This window comes from Anser cygnoides, chromosome 2 (assembly GCF_040182565.1).
Source record: "Anser cygnoides isolate HZ-2024a breed goose chromosome 2, Taihu_goose_T2T_genome, whole genome shotgun sequence".
NCBI lineage: Eukaryota > Metazoa > Chordata > Aves > Anseriformes > Anatidae > Anser > Anser cygnoides.
Genome location: NC_089874.1, coordinates 64,845,071 through 64,864,352, shown reverse-complemented (window position 1 = coordinate 64,864,352; position 19,282 = coordinate 64,845,071). Strand labels below are relative to the sequence as shown.

General features: G+C 50.5%; 1 long non-coding RNA gene and 1 pseudogene across 1 annotated transcript in view; one reads left to right on the top strand and one right to left on the bottom strand.

The window, feature by feature from the left end:
- The window catches only part of LOC136789898 (uncharacterized), a 301,025-nt gene that overhangs the window by 209,368 nt on the left and 72,375 nt on the right, over positions 1–19,282 (top strand). The gene's annotated exons all lie outside the window — the stretch shown is intronic.
- Positions 10,765–12,184, bottom strand: LOC136789890 (cytochrome c oxidase subunit 3-like; annotated as a pseudogene).

Sequence of the window (19,282 nt, the reverse complement as noted above, 5' to 3'; positions counted from 1 at the left end):
TGCAGTGAGTCCAGAGAGTGCACTGGCACCACTGGGGATGCAGTGCATTGAGTCCAGAGAGTGCACTGGCACAACTGGGGATGCACTTCAGTGAGTCCAGAGAGTGCACTGACACCACTGGGGATGCAGTGCAGTGAGTCCAGAGAGTGCACTGGCACCACTGGGGATGCAGTGCAGTGAGTCCAGAGAGTGCTCTGGCACCACTGGGGATGCACTGCAGTGAGTCCAGAGAGTACACTGGCACCACTGGGGATGCAGTGCAGTGAGTCCAGAGAGTTCACTGGCACCACTGGGGATGCAGTCCAGTGAGTCCAGTGAGTGCACTGGCACCACTGGGGATGCAGTGCAGTGACTGCAGAGAGTACACTGGCACCACCGGGGATTCACTGCAGTGAGTCCAGAGAGTGCACTGGCACCACCTGTGATGCAGTGCAGTGAGTCCAGTGAGTGCACTGGCACCACTGGGGATGCAGTGCTGTGACTCCAGAGAGCACACTGGCACCACTGGGGATGCAGTGCAGTAAGTCCAGTGAGTGCACTGGTACCACTGGGGGTGCAGTACAGTGAGTCCAGAGAGTGCACTGACACCACTGGGGATGCACTGCAGTGAGTCCAGACAGTGCGCTGGCACCACTGGGGATGCAGTGCAGTGAGTCCAGAGACTGCACTGGCACCACTGGGGATGCAGTACAGTGAGTCCACATAGTGCACTGGCACCAGTGGGGATGCAGTACAGTTAGTCCAGAGAGTGCACTGGCACCACTGGACATGCAGTGCAGTGAGTCCAGAGAGTGCACTGGCACCACTGGGGATGCACTTCAGTGACTCCACAGAGTGCACTGGCACCACTGGGGATGCAGTGCAGTGAGTCCAAAGACTTCACTGGCACCACTGGGGATGCAGTGCAGTGAGTCCAGAGAGTGCACTGGCACCACTGGGGATGCAGTGAAGTGAGTGCAGAGAGTGCACTGGCACCACTGGGGATGCACTGCAGTGAGTCCAGAGAGTGCACTGGCACCACTGGGGATGCACTACAGTGAGTCCAGAGAGTGCACTGGCACCACTGGGGATGCAGTGCAGTGAGTCCAGAGAGTGCATTGGCACCACTGGGGATGCAGTGCAGTGAGTCCAGTGAGTGTACTGGCACCACTGGGGATGCACTTCAGTGAGCCCAGAGAGTGCACTGGCACCACTGAGAATGCACTTCAGTGAGTCCAGAGAGTGCACTGGCACCACTGGGGATGCACTGCAGTGAGTCCAGAGAGTGCACTAGCACCACTGGGGATGCAGTGCAGTGAATCCAGTGAGTACACTGGCACCACTGGGGATGCAGAGCAGTGAGTCCAGAGAGCTCACTGGCACCACTGGGGATGCAGTGCAGTGAGTCCAGAGAGTGCACTGGCACCACTGGAGATGCAGTACAGTGAGTCCAGTGAATGCACTGGAACCACTGGGGATGCAGTGCAGTGAGTCCAGAGAGTGCACTGGCACCACTGGTGATGCAGTCCAGTGAGTCCAGTGAGTGCACTGGTACCACTGGGCCTGCAGTGCAGTGAGTCCAGAGAGTGCACTGGCACCACTGGGGATGCAGTGAAGTGAGTCCAGTGAGTGCACTGGCACCATCGATGATGCAGTACAGTGAGTCCAGTGAGTGCACTGGCACTACTGGGGATGTAGTGCAGTGACTCGAGAGAGTGCACTGGCACCACTGGGGATGCAGTGCAGTGAGTCCAGAGAGTGCACTGGCACCACTGGGGATGCTCTGCAGTGAGTCCAGAGAGTGCACTGGCAGCAGTGGGGATGCAGTGCAGTGAGTCCAGAGAGTGCACTGGCACCACTGGGGATGCAGTGCAGTGAGTCCAGAGACTTCACTGGCACCACTGGGAATGCAGTGCAGTGAGTGCAGAGAGTGCACTGGCACCACTGGGGATGCAGTGCAGTGAGTCCAGAGAGTGCACTGGCACCACTGGGGATGCAGTGCAGTGAGTCCAGAGAGTGCACTGGCACCACTGAGAATGCACTGCAGTGAGTCCAGAGAGTGCACTGGCACCACTGGGGATGCACTACAGTGAGTCCAGAGATTGCACTGGCACCACTGGGGATGCAGTGCAGTGAGTCCAGAGAGTGCACTGGCACCACTGGTGATGCAGTTTAGTGAGTCCAGAGAGTGCACTGGCACCACTGGGGATGCACTGCAGTGAGTCCAGAGAGTGTACTGACACCACTGGGGATGCGGTGCAGTGAGTCCAGAGAGTGCACTGGCACCACTGGGGATGCAGTGCAGTGAGTCCAGAGACTGCTCTGGCACCACTGGGGATGCACTGCAGTGAGTCCAGAGACTGCACTGGCACCACTGGGGATGCAGTGCAGTGAGTCCAGAGAGTGCACTGGCTCCACTGGGGATGCAGTGCAGTGAGTCCAGAGAGTGCACTGGCACCACTGGTGATGCAGTCCAGTGAGTCCAGTGAATGCACTGGCACCACTGGGGATGCTGTGCAGTGAGTGCAGAGAGTGCACTGGCACCACCTGTGATGCAGTACAGTGTGTCCAGTGAATGCACTGGCACCACTGGGGATGCAGTGCTGTGACTCCGGAGAGCGCACTGGCACCACTGGGGATGCAGTGCAGTCAGTCCAGTGAGTGCACTGGCACCACTGGGGATGCAGTGCAGTGAGTGCAGAGAGTGCAATGGCACCAATGGGGATGCAGTCCAGTGAGTCCAGTGAGTGCACTGGCACCACTGGGGATGCAGTGCAGTGACTGCAGAGAGTACACTGGCACCACCGGTGATTCACTGCAGTGAGTCCAGAGAGTGCACTGGCACCACCTGTGATGCAGTGCAGTGAGTCCAGTGAGTGCACTGGCACCACTGGGGATGCAGTGCTGTGACTCCAGAGAGCACACTGGCACCACTGGGGATGCAGTGCAGTAAGTCCAGTGAGTGCACTGGTACCACTGGGGGTGCAGTACAGTGAGTCCAGAGAGTGCACTGACACCACTGGGGATGCACTGCAGTGAGTCCAGACAGTGCGCTGGCACCACTGGGGATGCAGTGCAGTGAGTCCAGAGACTGCACTGGCACCACTGGGGATGCAGTACAGTGAGTCCACATAGTGCACTGGCACCAGTGGGGATGCAGTACAGTTAGTCCAGAGAGTGCACTGGCACCACTGGACATGCAGTGCAGTGAGTCCAGAGAGTGCACTGGCACCACTGGGGATGCACTTCAGTGACTCCACAGAGTGCACTGGCACCACTGGGGATGCAGTGCAGTGAGTGCAAAGACTTCACTGGCACCACTGGGGATGCAGTGCAGTGAGTCCAGAGAGTGCACTGGCACCACTGGGGATGCAGTGAAGTGAGTGCAGAGAGTGCACTGGCACCACTGGGGATGCACTGCAGTGAGTCCAGAGAGTGCACTGGCACCACTGGGGATGCACTACAGTGAGTCCAGAGAGTGCACTGGCACCACTGGGGATGCAGTGCAGTGAGTCCAGAGAGTGCATTGGCACCACTGGGGATGCAGTGCAGTGAGTCCAGTGAGTGTACTGGCACCACTGGGGATGCACTTCAGTGAGCCCAGAGAGTGCACTGGCACCACTGAGAATGCACTTCAGTGAGTCCAGAGAGTGCACTGGCACCACTGGGGATGCACTGCAGTGAGTCCAGAGAGTGCACTAGCACCACTGGGGATGCAGTGCAGTGAATCCAGTGAGTACACTGGCACCACTGGGGATGCAGAGCAGTGAGTCCAGAGAGCTCACTGGCACCACTGGGGATGCAGTGCAGTGAGTCCAGAGAGTGCACTGGCACCACTGGAGATGCAGTACAGTGAGTCCAGTGAATGCACTGGAACCACTGGGGATGCAGTGCAGTGAGTCCAGAGAGTGCACTGGCACCACTGGTGGTGCAGTCCAGTGAGTCCAGTGAGTGCACTGGTAACACTGGGCCTGCAGTGCAGTGAGTCCAGAGAGTGCACTGGCACCAGTGGGGATGCAGTGAAGTGAGTCCAGTGAGTGCACTGGCACCATCGATGATGCAGTACAGTGAGTCCAGTGAGTGCACTGGCACTACTGGGGATGTAGTGCAGTGACTCGAGAGAGTGCACTGGCACCACTGGGGATGCAGTGCAGTGAGTCCAGAGAGTGCACTGGCACCACTGGGGATGCTCTGCAGTGAGTCCAGAGAGTGCACTGGCAGCAGTGGGGATGCAGTGCAGTGAGTCCAGAGAGTGCACTGGCACCACTGGGGATGCAGTGCAGTGAGTCCAGAGACTTCACTGGCACCACTGGGAATGCAGTGCAGTGAGTGCAGAGAGTGCACTGGCACCACTGGGGATGCAGTGCAGTGAGTCCAGAGAGTGCACTGGCACCACTGGGGATGCAGTGCAGTGAGTCCAGAGAGTGCACTGGCACCACTGAGAATGCACTGCAGTGAGTCCAGAGAGTGCACTGGCACCACTGGGGATGCACTACAGTGAGTCCAGAGATTGCACTGGCACCACTGGGGATGCAGTGCAGTGAGTCCAGAGAGTGCACTGGCACCACTGGTGATGCAGTTTAGTGAGTCCAGAGAGTGCACTGGCACCACTGGGGATGCACTGCAGTGAGTCCAGAGAGTGTACTGACACCACTGGGGATGCGGTGCAGTGAGTCCAGAGAGTGCACTGGCACCACTGGGGATGCAGTGCAGTGAGTCCAGAGAGTGCTCTGGCACCACTGGGGATGCACTGCAGTGAGTCCAGAGACTGCACTGGCACCACTGGGGATGCAGTGCAGTGAGTCCAGAGAGTGCACTGGCTCCACTGGGGATGCAGTGCAGTGAGTCCAGAGAGTGCACTGGCACCACTGGTGATGCAGTCCAGTGAGTCCAGTGAATGCACTGGCACCACTGGGGATGCTGTGCAGTGAGTGCAGAGAGTGCACTGGCACCACCTGTGATGCAGTACAGTGTGTCCAGTGAATGCACTGGCACCACTGGGGATGCAGTGCTGTGACTCCGGAGAGCGCACTGGCACCACTGGGGATGCAGTGCAGTCAGTCCAGTGAGTGCACTGGCACCACTGGGGATGCAGTGCAGTGAGTGCAGAGAGTGCAATGGCACCAATGGGGATGCACTTCAGTGAGTCCAGAGAGTGCACTGGCACCACTGGGGATGCAGTGCAGTGAGTCCAGAGATTGCACTGGCACCACTGGGGATGCAGTGCTGTGACTCCAGAGAGCGCACTGGCACCACTGGGGATGCAGTGCAGTGAGTCCAGAGAGTGCACTGGCACCACTGGGGATGCACTTCAGTGAGTCCAGAGAGTGCACTGGCACCACTGGGGATGCAGTGCAGTGAGTCCAGAGAGTGCACTGGCACCACTGGGGCTGCAGTGCAGTGAGTCCAGAGAGTGCACTGGCACCACTGGGGATGCACTGCAGTGAGTCCAGAGATTGCACTGGCACCACTGGGGATGCAGTGCAGTGAGTCCAGAGAGTGCACTGGCACCACTGGGGATGCACTACAGTGAGTCCACAGAGTGCACTGGCACCACTGGGGATGCTCTGCAGTGAGTCCAGAGATTTCACTGGCACCACTGGGGATGCAGTGCAGTGAGTGCAGAGAGTGCACTGGCACCACTGGGGATGCACTTCAGTGAGTTCAGAGAGTGCACTTGCACCACTGGGGATGGGTTTCAAGCCAACTGCATTAACCGCTCATGCTTCTTTCTTATGAGACGTTAGTAAACCAATTACATAGCCTTGTCAAGACTAAATCACAGGTAAAAATCCTGTACATCTCATGTGGCCAACCACTCCCAACTAGGATTCCAAGAACCAGGAGGTTCGGTGAAAATAGGGCTAGTGCTATTAGAGGGGTGATTATTAGGGTAAGCCCTAAGCTGTCTTTAATGGAGAAGTATGGGTGGAATGGGATTTTGTCGCAGTCTGATACGATTCCTAGTGGGTTATTTGAGCCTGATTCGTGTAGGAAGTTTAGGTGGACTAGGGTGATTCCTGCAATTAGGAAGGGCAGTAGGAAGTGGATGGCGAAGAATCGGGTTAAGGTTGGATTGTCTACTGAGAATCCTCCTCAGGCTCATTCTACTAGAGTTTGCCCAATGTACGGGATGGCTGAGAATAGGTTGGTGATTACGGTGGCCCCTCAGAATGACATTTGTCCTCATGGTAGGACATACCCTACGAAGGCAGTTGCTATTAGGGTGAGTAGGAGGATTACTCCTGTGTTTCAGGTTTCTTTGTATAGGTAGGAGCCGTAGTAGAGGCCTCGTCCGATGTGTAAGTAGATGCAGATAAAGAAGAGCGAAGCACCGTTGGCGTGGAGGTTGCGGATGAGCCATCCGTACTGGACGTCTCGGCATGTGTGAGCTACTGAGGAGAAGGCGAGTGAAGTGTCTGCGGTGTAGTGTATGGCTAGTAGCAGGCCTGTTAGGATTTGTGTGGCTAAGCAGATGGCTAGAAGGGAGCCGAAGTTTCATCAGGCAGAGATGTTGGAGCGGGCGGGTAGGTCGATTAGGGAGTTGTTGATTATTTTTAGTAGGGGATGGGATTTGCGGATGTTAGGGGCCATTAGTGAGTCTGTGTGTTATTAGGATTATTACCAGGATGGAGAGGGCGAAGGATCCTAGGTAGGCCTTAATTAGCCCTGTGTGTATTGAGGTTGCGGCTTTGCTTGCGGCTACTTGTAGTTCAGCAAGGCCCTCTGGCCCTATTTTTTTGAGTCAGGAGAGGTCGATCAAGTGTAGGGCAATGTTTTGTCCCTTTTCTAGTAGGTTTTTGGAGAAGAATCGGTGTACTAGGGGGTTGAAGTACCCTAATGCAGAGGAGAAGTTTATGAGGGGGTTTGGTTTGGGGTGAGTGAGGGTGTGTGTTATGTTCGATAGTTCTAGGGCTAGGATGATTCCTAGGATTGTTATGAGGATGGCAGCGGTTTTGGTGATAAGGGGTATGGTTATTGGGGGGGTTTTGGTTGGTGTGATGAAAGAGGTAATGATTATTCCTGCTGTAATGCTGCCTAGGGCGAGTCGGGTTAGGGGGCGGTGATTAGTGGGTTGTTTTCGTTTATTGATACTATTGGGGGGATTCGGGTTTGTCCAGCTTGGACTAGGATGGTTATGCGGATGCTGTAGGTTGCGGTGAATGCTGTGGCTATAAGGGTTAGGAGTAGGGCTCAAGTATTTAGGTATGATGTGTTTAAGCTTTCGATGATGAGGTCTTTTGAGTAGAATCCGGCTAGGAATGGGGTTCCTATCAGCGCCAGGTTTCCGATGGTTAGGCAGGAAGTAGTGACTGGGAGTATTTTCTGTAGGCCTCCTATCTTTCGGATATCTTGTTCTCCGTTTAGGTTGTGGATGATAGACCCTGAGCATAGGAATAGTATGGCTTTAAAGAAGGCATGGGTTGAGATGTGTAGGAAGGCTAGTTGTGGGAGGTTTAGTCCGATAGTGACTATTATTAGTCCTAGTTGGCTGGATGTTGAGAAAGCAATGATTTTTTTGATGTCATTTTGGGTTAGGGCGCATGTGGCAGCGAATAGGGTTGATAGAGCACCTAGGCATAGGCAGGCAGTTAGGGCTGTCTGGTTGGTGGCTAGCAGGGGGTGCATGCGGATGAGCAGGAAGATTCCGGCTACTACTATGGTACTGGAGTGCAGTAGGGCTGATACTGGGGTGGGGCCTTCTATTGCTGCGGGCAGTCATGGGTGGAGTCCAAATTGGGCGGATTTTCCTGCGGCTGCGAGGATTAATCCTATGAGGGGGAGGATTGGGGTTTGGTGGGGGTGTACGGCTTGTTGGATCTCTCAGGTGTTGAATGTTGAAGCTAGTCATGCTATGCTCAGGATCAGTCCGATGTCTCCGATTCGGTTGTAGATTACGGCTCGTAGGGCGGCGGTGTTGGCATCTGCTCGGCCTTGTCATCAGCCGATGAGAAGGAAGGACATGATTCGTACTCCTTCCCAGCCTACGAATAGGAGGAATATGTTGTTTGCGGTTGTTAGGAGGAGTATGGCGACTAGGAATGTCAGTAGGTAGGTGAAAAATTTTGTTACGTATGGCTCTGAGGCCATGTATCATATGGCGAATTGTAGGATTGATCATGTTACAAATAGGGCGATTGGAAGAAATGTTATTGAGTATTGGTCTATTTTTAGGCTCAGGGGGATTTTAAAGTTTATAATGAATTTTCACTCCCAGTGGCAGGTGACAGATTCTACTCCCGAGTAGATGAATGCGGTTGTAGGGGCTAGGCTAATTAGGAATGCGGTTTTAACAGCGCGGGTGGTGGCTTGTGGGGTGTTTTTAAAGTTTTTAAATAGAAATGGCAGGATGATTGGGGTTAGGAGGATTGTCAGCGTGAGTAGTGTGAGGGAGTTGATTAGTAGTGTGGGGTTCACTACTTTTACTTGGATTTGCACCAAGATGGGTGGTTCCTAAGACCAGTGGATTGCTGTTATCCTTTAAAAGTAAGGGGGCTGAGGTTTTAGGCTCAGATGTAAGAGTTAGCAGCTCTTGTTGGTTAAACCCTCCCCTCGGCAGGTAAGAAGGTTTGAACTTCTATTCTTAGAATCACAGTCTAATGTTTGGTTTAAACTATACTTGCATGAGGGGATTCCGGAGATCAGTTCGGGTTTGAGGATTAGGAGGAATATTGGGATAATGTGGAGTGTTATGAGCAGGTGTTCTCGCGTGGTTGAGTTTTGCATAGATGTGATGTGGGAGGGGATTGAGCCTCGTTGGGTCATTAGTAGTATGAATAAGGTGTAGGAGGCGGTTAGTAGGGTTGCGATTCCTGTTAGGATGATCGTGAAGGCAGATCAGTTGAATAAGGTGATTATAATGGTTAGCTCTGCTATGAGGTTTGTTGTTGGGGGTAAGGCTATGTTTGTTAGATTGGCCAGCAATCATCAGGTAGCTATGAGTGGTAGGAGAGGTTGTAGGCCTCGTGTGAGTAGTAGAATTCGGCTGTGCGTACGTTCATAGTTTGTGTTGGCTAGGCAGAATAGTATGGAGGAAGTTAGTCCATGGGAAATTATTAGGATCATTGCCCCTGAGAATGATCAGTGGGTTTGGATTATTCCTGCGGCGATAACTAGGCCTATGTGGCTAACGGATGAATAAGCGATTAGTGATTTTAGGTCTGTCTGTCGTAGGCAGATTGAGCTAGTCATTAGGGCGCCTCATAGGGCCAGGGTTAGGAAGGGGTAGTGCAGGAGGTTGGACAGTGGGCCCATAAATAGAGTGACTCGTATAATTCCGTATCCTCCTAGCTTTAGTAGTAGGGCGGCGAGGAGTATTGAGCCTGCGATGGGTGCTTCTACGTGGGCTTTTGGCAGTCAGAGGTGTAGGCCGTATAGTGGGGCTTTTACTATGAATGCTATGAGCAGTGCTAGACCTGATAGTATTCCTGTCCATGAGGTGGATAGGGTTGGGTGGGTTAGTTGTAGGGTTGGCAGGTGCAGGGTGCCAATTTTCACGTATAGGTGTATGATTGTGATTAGCAGGGGTAGAGAGCTTACTGGCGTGTAGAATAGCAGGTAGATGCCAGCGCTTAGGCGTTCTGGTTGGTTCCCCCATCGGGTGATTAAGATTAGGGTGGGAATGAGGGTTGCTTCAAATGAGATGTAAAATAGTGCTAGTTCTGTGGTGGAAAAGGCTAGTAGGATGAATGGCTGGACTGCGACTAAGGTTGAGATAAAGATTCGTTTGCGTTGTAGGGGTTCTTGTTGCAGGTGGTTTTGGCTTGCTATGATTATGAGTGGGAGTAGTCAGCAGGATAGTACTAGGAGGGGGGATGAGATTTGGTCAATTCCTGTTCAGTTGGATAAAAATTTGTAGGGGTAGTAGGTTGGGATTAATCACTGTAGGCTTAGGGCAGCGATTAGGAGGCTGTATAAGGTGGTGTTAGTCCATAGAAATTTTGGTGGAGACAGCAGGGCTGTTGGAAGAAGTATGATTGTGGGTAGGATGATTTTTAGCATTGCAGGAGGTTTAGGTTGTGTAGATGGTCGGAGCCATGTGTGCGGGTGGAGGCTACTAGGATGGCCAGGCCTGTGCCCGCCTCACACGCTGAGAAGGTTAGCATGAGAATTGGTACCATGGTGAATGAGGAGACTTGGTTTTCGATGGATCATATTGATAGGCCTACGAATATCGATAATATTATGCTTTCAAGGCATAGTAGGGCGGATACTAGGTGGGTTCGGTGGAAGGCTAGTCCTAGTCCGCTGAAAATGAAGGCTGAGTAGAAGCTTAAATGTAGGGGCGACATAAGAAAGTTACAGGGTTGGCTGTAATCTGCTGGGTCGAAACCAGCTATCTTTTTGGTTAGACTAACTTTCTGTTATTCTGCTCATTCTAGGCCCCCTTGAATTCACTCGTAGGCCAGTCCGAGTGTTAGGAGAAGGAGGATCACTACAGTTCAGGTGAGGGTCATTAGGGGGGATTGGAGTTGGACGGCTCATGGCAGGGGGAGTAGGAGGGCGATTTCTAGGTCGAATAGGACGAACAGGATGGCTACTGAGGAAGAATCGGACTGAGAATGGTAATCGAGCAGATCCAAGTGGGTCGAATCCACATTCGTACGGTGAGAGTTTCTCTGAGTCGGGGTTTATTTGGGCGAGTCAGAAGTTTAATGCGGTTAGGGCGGCGCTTAGGATTGATGATAGGGCGAATATGAACATGAGTGCGTTCATTGCTCTCCTCTGGGTTTATACCAGATTCTAGAGATTGGAAGTCAATTGTAATTAATATACTAGAAGAGCAAGATCCTCATCAGTAGATGGTTATGTAGAGGAATAGTCAGATGACGTCTACGAAGTGTCAGTATCAGGCTGCTGCCTCGAATCCGAAGTGGTGGTCTGATGTAAAGTGGAACTTGATCAGTCGGAAGAGGCAGACGGTCAGGAAGGAGGATCCGATGATTACGTGGAGTCCGTGGAATCCAGTGGCAACGAAGAAGGTAGATCCGTAGACGCTATCAGCGATTGAGAATGGGGCTTCGTGGTATTCTATTGCTTGTAGGGCTGTGAAGTAGAATCCCAAGAGGATCGTTAGGGTTAGGGCGTGGATGGCGTGTTTTCGGTTTCCTTCTGTGATGCTGTGATGGGCTCACGTTACGGTAACGTCTGAGGCTAGTAGGATGGCTGTGTTTAGTAGGGGGACTTCTATCGGGTTGAGTGGTTTAATTCCTGTTGGGGGTCATTGGCCTCCTAGTTCTGGGGTTGGGGCCAGGCTCGAGTGGAAGAACGCTCAGAAGAACCCTAAGAAGAAGAATGCTTCGGATGTGATGAAAAGGATTATGCCGTATCGTAGGCCTTTTTGGACTGTGGGAGTGTGATGGCCTTGGAAGGTGCTTTCTCGTACAATGTCTCGTCATCATTGGAGTATTACTAGGAGTATTGAGATGAGGCCTAGGGTTAGTAGTATGGATGAGTTGTAGTGGAATCACATGATTAATCCTGAGGTTGTGAGTAGGGCGGCGGCTGCCCCGAAGATTGGTCAAGGGCTTGGGTCAACTATGTGGTATGAGTGTGCTTGGTGTGCCATTAGATGTTTTCTTGTAAGTATAGGCTTAGAAGGAGCACGAAGACGTAGGCCTGGATTATGGCTACTGCTACTTCTAGGATGGTTAGGAGTAGTAGGATGATTATTGTTAGGATGGATACTGCAGGAAGGGTGGGTATTAATGCAATGGAGGCTGTAGAGATGAGTTGGATGAGTAAGTGTCCTGCTGTAAGGTTGGCTGTAAGGCGGACTCCGAGGGCTAGGGGGCGGATTAGTAGGCTGGTTGTTTCGATCAGGATTAGTGCGGGGATTAGGGGTGTAGGGGTACCTTCGGGTAATAGGTGGGCTAAAGAGGCTGATGGTTGGTTTCGTAGGCCTGTTAGTAGTGTGGCGAGCCATAGTGGGAAGGCTAGGGCTATGTTCATAGATAGTTGGGTGGTTGGGGTGAATGTATATGGAAGGAGGCCTAGAAGGTTGATTGTAAGAAGTATGATTATTAGGGATGTAAATATTATGGCTCATTTGTGGCCATTTTTGTTGAGTGGGACTATTAGTTGTTTTGTGATTAGGTGAAGGAGTCATGTTTGGATAGTAGAAAGGCGGTTGTTGATTCATCGGTTGTTTGGGGACGGGAATAGTAGGGCTGGGAAGAGTAGGGATAGTAGGATTAAGGGGATGCCAAATAGATTGGGGCTGGAAAATTGGTCAAAGAAGCTTAGGTTCATGGTCAGGATCATGGTGTGGGTTTGGTAGTGAGGGAGGTCTTATTTGATGGGGGGTTGGTTGTGGTGAAGGCTAGTAGTTTTGGTTGGATGAGGAGTGCTAGGGTTAATCAGGTTATAATTATGATTGAAAATCATGGTGCGGGGTTAAGCTGTGGCATATCATTAAGGAGGGGGAAGTCCCTCTTTGGCTAGCTTAAAAGGCTAGTGCTGTTGCATAGCTTCTTAATGATTAGGATGATGATAGAAGGGACGATCAGGCCTCGAAATGTGGGAGTGGGGTTGATTCTACTACAATGGGTATGTAGCTGTGATTAGCCCCGCAAATTTCTGAGCATTGTCCGTAAAAAATCCCAGGCCGGGTGGTAATGAATGAAGTTTGGTTTAGTCGGCCTGGGATTGCGTCTGTTTTAACTCCGAGCGTTGGGACTGCTCAGGAGTGGAGTACGTCTCCTGCAGTAATGATCACGCGGATGGGGGATTCTATTGGGATAACTACGCGGTGGTCAACTTCTAGCAGTCGGAAGTGGCCGTTGGGTAAGTCTGGGGTGGGCACTATGTAGGAGTCGAATGATAGGTCTTTGAAGTCTGTGTATTCGTAGCTTCAGTATCATTGGTGGTCGATGGCTTTTAGGGTGAGGTCTGGTTCATCGATTTTGTCCATTATGTAGAGGATTTGTAGGGATGGGAGGGCGAGGAGTACCAGGACGATAGCAGGTAGGATTGTCCAGATCAGCTCTACTTCTTGGGCGTCTACAGCATTGGACGAGAGTTTTTCTGTTAGTATGTGGGCTAAAAGGTAGAGAACTAGGCTGCAGATAGCTAGGGCAACGATTAGGGCGTGGTCGTGGAATTCAACGAGTTCTTCTATGATGGGTGATGAGGCGTCTTGGAATCCTAGTTGGGAGTGGTTGGCCACATGAGATGTACAGGATTTTTACCTGTGATTTAGTCTTGACAAGGCTATGTAATTGGTTTACTAACGTCTCATAAGAAAGAAGCATGAGCGGTTAATGCAGTTGGCTTGAAACCAGCATGTGAGGGTTCGATTCCTTCCTTTCTTGTACTTGGACGAAGGCCGGTTCCTCGAAAGTATGGTATGGGGGAGGGCAGCCGTGGATTCATTCAACGTTTGTGGTAGTTAGTTCTGGTTGTAGGACTTTTCGTTTGGCCGAAAAGGCTTCTCAGATGATGAATATTAGTATGATTACGGCTACTATTGAGATTAGGGAGCCGATGGAGGAAATGGTGTTTCATAGTGTGTAGGCGTCGGGATAGTCCGAGTATCGTCGGGGTATTCCTGCTAGGCCTAGGAAGTGCTGGGGGAAGAACGTTAGGTTTACTCCTGTAAATATTACCCCGAAGTGGGCTTTTGCTCATGTTTGGTGTAGGGTAAACCCAGTGAGTAGTGGGAATCAGTGAGTAAATCCTGCTAGAATGGCAAAGACGGCGCCTATGGATAGGACGTAGTGGAAGTGGGCAACTACGTAGTACGTGTCGTGCAGGGCGATGTCTAGGGAAGAGTTTGCAAGAACGATTCCTGTTAATCCTCCGATGGTAAATAGGAAGATAAATCCTAGAGCTCATAGTATTGGGGGGGGTCTCATTTGATTGTTCCTCCGTGCAGGGTGGCTAGTCAGCTAAATACTTTGATTCCGGTAGGGATGGCAATGATTATAGTGGCTGATGTAAAGTAGGCTCGGGTATCAACGTCTATTCCTACTGTAAACATGTGGTGAGCTCAGACGATGAATCCTAGGAAGCCGATGGATAGTATGGCTCAGACTATTCCCATGTAGCCGAAGGGCTCCTTTTTGCCTGAGTAGTACGTGACTACGTGTGAGATGATTCCGAACCCCGGTAGGATCAGAATATAGACTTCTGGGTGTCCGAAGAATCAGAATAGGTGTTGGTACAGGATTGGGTCTCCTCCTCCAGCGGGGTCGAAGAATGTGGTGTTTAGGTTTCGATCAGTTAGTAATATTGTAATACCGGCGGCGAGTACGGGGAGTGATAGAAGGAGTAGGATGGCGGTAATTAGTACGGATCAGACAAATAGTGGGGTTTGGTATTGTGAGAGTGCGGGGGGTTTTATGTTGATGGCTGTGGTGATAAAGTTGATGGCCCCAAGGATGGAGGAGATACCGGCTAAGTGGAGTGAGAAGATAGCCAGGTCTACTGAAGCTCCGGCGTGGGCAAGGTCACCTGCTAGGGGAGGGTAGACAGTTCAGCCTGTGCCGGCGCCAGCTTCTACAGTGGATGAGGCTAGTAGGAGGAGGAATGATGGGGGGAGGAGTCAAAAGCTTATGTTGTTTATTCGCGGGAATGCTATGTCGGGGGCACCGATTATGAGGGGGACTAATCAGTTGCCGAATCCTCCGATCATGATGGGTATGACTATAAAGAAGCTTATTACAAAGGCGTGAGCGGTAACGATTACATTGTAAATTTGGTCGTCGCCTAGGAGAGTTCCTGGTTGTCCTAGTTCTGCGCGGATTAATAGGCTGAGTGCGGTGCCGACTATTCCTGCTCATGCCCCGAAGATGAGGTACAGGGTGCCAATATCCTTATGGTTAGTGGAAAATAGTCATCGGTTGATGAAGGTGACGGGTAAGATGGCTGAGTGTTGAAGCGTTAGGCTGTAGTCCTTTTTACAGAGGTTTAATTCCTCTTCTTATCGGCTCTGTAGTGAAATTCATGTTGAGTTGCAAGCTCATCGATGCGCACTAGGGTGCGTCAGGGTCTTTGTAGGCAGAAGCCAATTGGTTTAGGCATTTAGCTGTTAACTAGAGTTTTGTGGGATCGAAGCCCATCTGTCTAGGGAGGCTTTAGCTTAATTAAAGCGTCTGACTTGCATTCAGAAGATACAGGTTAATATTCTGTAAGTCTTAATGTGCAGAAACTAAGAGGGTTTAACTCTTATTTAAGGCTTTGAAGGCCTTCGGTTTGGGGTGTTATCCTAAGTTTCTAGACAATGGCATGTATTATTGGGGACAGGGGAAGTAAGAGGATTGATAGTGAGGCAAGGACCGCAGTAGGTGTGCTTGGGGCTTTGCTAGTGTATCATTGTTTTATGTGGTTAGAGGAGTTGGGGGGAAGGGTAATTGTTGAGTGGTATGCGAGGCGTAGGTAGAAGAAGAGGCTGAGCAGTGATAGCATGGCAATTGCCATGGCTGCTGGTGTTATTTCCTGTTTAGTTAGTTCTTGGATGATAAGTCACTTTGGTATAAAGCCTGTTAATGGGGGGAGGCCTGCTAGGGATAAAAGTACTAGTATTAGGGTGGCGTTTAGCACTGGGGTTTTTGTTCATGAGGTTGTGATCATGGATAGGTTAAGGGCTTTGATTTTGTTAAGGGCTAGGAATACGGCTGATGTTATGATTGTGTATAGGTAGAAGGTAAGTAAGGCCAATTTGGGGCTGTAAACTAGGATGATGGCGATTCAGCCTAAGTGGGAGATGGACGAGAAGGCTAGGATTTTGCGTGTTTGTGTTTGGTTCAGTCCTATTCAGCCTCCTAGTGCTGTTGAGGCTAGGGCCATGGCGGTGAGTAGAGCTGGGTCGAGGGATTTGGATGTTAGTAGGAGCAGGGTTAGTGGGGGGAATTTTATGAGGGTCGAGAGTAGCAGGGCTGTTATTAGTGGCGATCCTTGTAGTACTTCTGGGAATCAGAAGTGAAATGGCACTAGGCCCAGTTTAATAGCGATTGCTGCTGTCAGTAGTAGACAGGAGGTTGGGTGGTTTATTTGTGTGATGTCTCATTGGCCGGTGACTCAGGCATTGGTTATGCTAGAGAATAGGACCAGGGCGGAAGCAGCTGCTTGGGTTAGGAAGTATTTCGTTGCGGCTTCTACTGCTCGTGGGTGGTGGGATTTGGCAATTAGGGGAATGATGGCTAGTGCGTTGATCTCCAGTCCTGTCCAGGCCAGAACTCAGTGGTTGCTGGAAATTGTGATTGTGGTGCCCAAGATGAGGCTGAAGGTTATGATTGGGGTCGCGTAAGGGTTCATTAGTAGAGGAGGGGGTTAAACCATCATTTTCGGGGTATGGGCCCGATAGCTTGATTAGCTGACTCTACTAGAAAATAATATAAGGGAAGTATGGAGAATTTTGATTTCTCTTGTGTGGGTTCAATTCCTACTTTTCTAAGGTCAACAGGAAATGAGAGGGCTGTTATACCTCTATGTTCACTTTATCATAGTGACCCTTTGTAGTTCAGGCACATTTCCTTATGTAAGGAGGTAGGCCTGCATAGCAGATAGGTATGCTGATGTGTCAGAGGCACAGAGCTAGTGTGAGGGGTAGGAAGTTTTTTCATAGTAGGTGCATTAGTTGGTCATATCGGAATCGTGGGTATGAAGCTCGGACCCATAAGAAACCAGAAGATAGTAGGAGGACTTTTGTGGCTAGGATGACGGGGAATAGTTCTGTGGGTGGCCCTAGGGCGCTTGGGTTTAGGAATATGATGGCTGTAAGTGTATTTATTAGCATAATGTTCGCATATTCAGCTAGGAAGAATAAGGCGAAGGGTCCTGCGGCGTATTCAACGTTAAACCCTGAGACTAGCTCAGATTCGCCCTCTGTGAGGTCAAAAGGAGCTCGGTTTGTCTCTGCTAGGGTGGATACGTATCATATTATTGCTAGGGGTCATGAGGAGAAAATGAAGTATAGAGGCTCCTGTGCGACGGCAAAGGAGCTGAGTGTGTAGCTTCCGCTTAGTATGATTATTGATAGCAGGATTATGGCCAGTGTCACTTCGTATGAAATGGTCTGTGCTACTGCCCGTAGGGCTCCGATTAGTGCGTATTTTGAGTTCGAGGCTCAGCCTGATCATAGGACTGAGTAGACGGCTAGGCTTGACATGGCTATTAGGAAGAGAACTCCGAGGTTTAGATCTGCTAGGGGAAATGGGAGTGGTAGTGGTGCTCAAGTGGTGAGGGCTAGGACAAGGGCTAGTATTGGTATCAGAATGAATAGAAGTGGGGAAGAGGTAGAGGGTCGGATGGGCTCTTTGGTAAATAGTTTCAGTCCGTCCGCAAATGGTTGAAGTAGGCCAAAAGGCCCGACAACGTTAGGGCCTTTGCGGGATTGTATGTAGCTTAGGATTTTCCGTTCTACTAGGGTTAGGAAGGCTACGGCAATCAGGATTGGGATGATGTATAGGAGGGATATAACGAGGCAGCTTAGTGTTGTTATTTGAATCATGGGTGAAGCTAGGGAGAGGATTTGAACCTCTGGGGAAAGGGCTTAAGCCTTCTGCACTTGCCGGGCTCTGCCACTCTAGCTGGTCCTTTTCTAGGATTGAAAGTGGTGGGGGAAGGCCCTCTTCACGGTTTAGTTGGTTTCACTGCTTAGAGCGGGGGGGGGGCGTGCTTGTGGTATTGGCCCCACTTTCCCGGTCCTTTCGTACTGGGGAGAGTGTGTCATAGATAGAAACCGACCTGGATTGCTCCGGTCTGAACTCAGATCACGTAGGACTGTTAATCGTTGAACAAACGAACCCTTAATAGCGGCTGCACCATTAGGATGTCCTGATCCAACATCGAGGTCGTAAACCCCCCTGTCGATATGGGCTCTTGAGGGGGATTGCGCTGTTATCCCTGGGGTAGCTTGGTCCATTAATCAATTATATTGGGTCTGGTCACTGTTAGCACTTTGAGGGGTAGCTCTAGGTAAAGAGGTATGGTCTTGTTTTTGGAGGATTTGTTCTCCTCCAAGGTCGCCCCAACCGAAAAATATCGACCAGGCTCTGCGATGGTAGTGGCCCCAGTGGGGTTGATTGAGGATTCGCGGTGGTCGTTGATTTTTAAGTTCCACAGGGTCTTCTCGTCTTATGTTCACATCCCCGCTTTTGCACGGGGAGATCAATTTCACTGATTATCTGTGAGAGACAGTTAAGACCTCGTTTAGCCATTCATACAAGTCTCGATTTATGGGACAATTGATTGCGCTACCTTTGCACGGTTAGGATACCGCGGCCGTTAAACCTAAGTCACCGGGCAGGCATCACCTTCAATACTTGTTTAATTTGCTGAAGGCTATGTTTTTGGTAAACAGTCGGGCCTTATTAATTTGCCGAGTTCCTTTCACAGATTTTAATCGCTCTTATAGGCGCTCCTGAGTCGGGTTAACAGGGTTAGTTAATACGTGGTCTTGTAGGGGTTTTTGTATCTGTCTAGGTCTGTTAATAATGTTTCTATGTAAGCTTGCGCCGTTAGAGGGGTGTGGCCCTGAGTTACTTATTTTAGCATTAATTCTCCTATATTCATAGGTTGACCTGTTTGTGATAAGGGAATCATCTTATTTTGGTATTTTTAGGTGGTGGAGCTTTGACGCACTCTTTTTTGATGGCTGCTTTAGGGCCCACGGTAGGATCAGTAGTAAGAATTATCCGCTAGTCGAGGTTGTGTCCTTTTTTAATGGAGCTGTCCCTCCATTAAATAGCTCTTAATCATCTCATTAGGGTTCAGGATGTCCAGTAGGGAGGATTAAGGGGGAACTTAGATTCGTTTCACAGGTAACCAGCTATCACCCAGCTCGGTTGGCTTTTCACCTCTACTGACAAGTCATCCCACTCTTTTGCAACAGAGACGGGTTCGCTCTCTTTAACTGCTTGAAAGTAGCTCGCTTGGGTTTCGGGGGGGCAAACTTTAGTTCACTTTGCTTGGTTGTTCTCGCTAAACCATGATGCAAAAGGTACAAGGGTTGATCTTTGCTGTCTGTCGCTTTGATTGTTTCACTGCTATTTCATCTTTCCCTTACGGTACTGGGGTCTCTATCGCGTCTAAGTGTCTTTTCTATCGCCTATACTAAGACTGTAAAATGCTTTAGTTTAATTAGTTTAGTAAATTCTTTAGTTTTGGTGTACTATTTGTGTGGTTGAGCTAGAGGGGGGGCTTCAAGACGATCCGGTCTAGTAGATATCTTTCAGGTGTAAGCTGAGTGCTTTGGTGTTATAGCTACGTCTTGATATTCTAAGTACACCTTCCGGTACACTTACCTTGTTACGACTTACCTCATCTTCAGCGTATTTATGGTATTAGTTATGTGGGATGT